Here is a 1,569-nt window from a genome sequence, read left to right as displayed (position 1 = left end):
TCTGCCTCCCGAGTGCTGGGATTAAAGGCGTGCGCCACCACCGCCCGGCTGTTAAAACACCTTTCAACACCTCTGCATGTCTAGGAAGATTCTTTGTTTCTTCTGCTTTGCTGAGAACTTGAATCATAAAGATATTGTTAGCGACCAGGTGTTCTCCCAGCCTGCCTTCAGCCACTCAGGGTCAGAAATCATATCTTCATCTGCTGCCAAATGCCACACTGATACCCTTTGAAAGGTCCCCACCATCACAGACCACTCAAGCTGTCTGTCTGTCTCTCCCTGTCTCTTGCTGTCTCTCTCTTGAACCTGCTCCAAGATGGACTTTTACTCCCTGCCCCCAATAAATATCTTGTATGAGATCTGTTGTGTGGTGTGATCTCTGTGGCTCAGATCTGCCAAGGTACTCTGCCACATAAACCTTAATTATTACTTATTTTATGTGTTATGGGTGGGTTTTTGTTTGTTGTTTTGGTTTGGTTTTGGTTTCTTGGAGACAGGGTTTCTCTGTGTGACAGCCCTCGGTGTCCTGGAACTCACTTTGTAGATCAGGCTGGCCGTGAATTCATAGAGAGCCATCTGCCTCTGCCTTATAAGCGCTGGAATAAAAGGCATGAGCCACCACTACCCAACTTTTATAAGAATATATATAATATATATTATAAAAATATAAATATATAAATAATATATCTATAATACACACACATATATATGGATGTTTTGTCTGCATGTACATCTATCTGCACATCAGAAGAAGTCAATTGATACCATTAGACTACAGTTATAGATGGTTGTGAGCCATCATGTGGGTGCTGGGAATTGAACTCAGAACCTTTGAACCAGCTGTGTTATGGGTGTTCTGCTTGCATGCATGTTTGCATACCATGAATATGTATGGACCTGGGGAGGCCAGACTAGGGGAGTGGAACCCCCTGAAACTGGAATTGCAGATGCTTGTGAGCTGCCATGCTGAGAATCATACTTAGATCCTCTGGGAAAATATTAATGAATAAATAGTAATAAAAATAGCATTAAAGGATATCAGTAGTGTAGATGAAAAATTAGTGTCAACTCTTTTTATATTTGATTTTCTTATTCTTATCTAGTTGCCCTAAAAGACTTACTATTAACATGCTTAGAGGTAATAACTCATGATATGTACTATATCACAAGTGTTATTAGTTTATTAGTAAAAGCAGTTTTCCTCCATATTGAGAACTATAATGAAGTGCTTTGTTTGGTTGGTTTCTGTTTTTTTGAAACAGGGTTTCTCCATGTAGCCCTGGCTGTCCTGGAGCTTCCTCTGTAGACCGGGCTGGACTCGAACTCACAGAGATCTGCCAGACTCGCTGTTCTTTATTCTTTTTCTTTCCCCCCTCCAGTATTGGGGGTTGAAACGAGGACTTTACACATCACTTGTTTTTTTTATTACATGTGCGCGCACACACACACATATGCACCCGTGCACAAAGAACGTTCTGTGGTAGTCAGAGGATGGCCTGCTGTAGCTAGTTCTTCTCTTCTTCCACCCTGTGGATCCTGTATCTGAGGGAGTAGAAAGGAAAGCGCTGA

This window comes from Microtus ochrogaster, linkage group LG7_11, assembly GCF_000317375.1.
Source record: "Microtus ochrogaster isolate Prairie Vole_2 linkage group LG7_11, MicOch1.0, whole genome shotgun sequence".
NCBI classification, from domain to species: Eukaryota; Metazoa; Chordata; class Mammalia; order Rodentia; family Cricetidae; genus Microtus; species Microtus ochrogaster.
The sequence above is the reverse complement of the archived record's forward strand: the minus strand, read 5'-3'. Positions refer to the sequence as shown.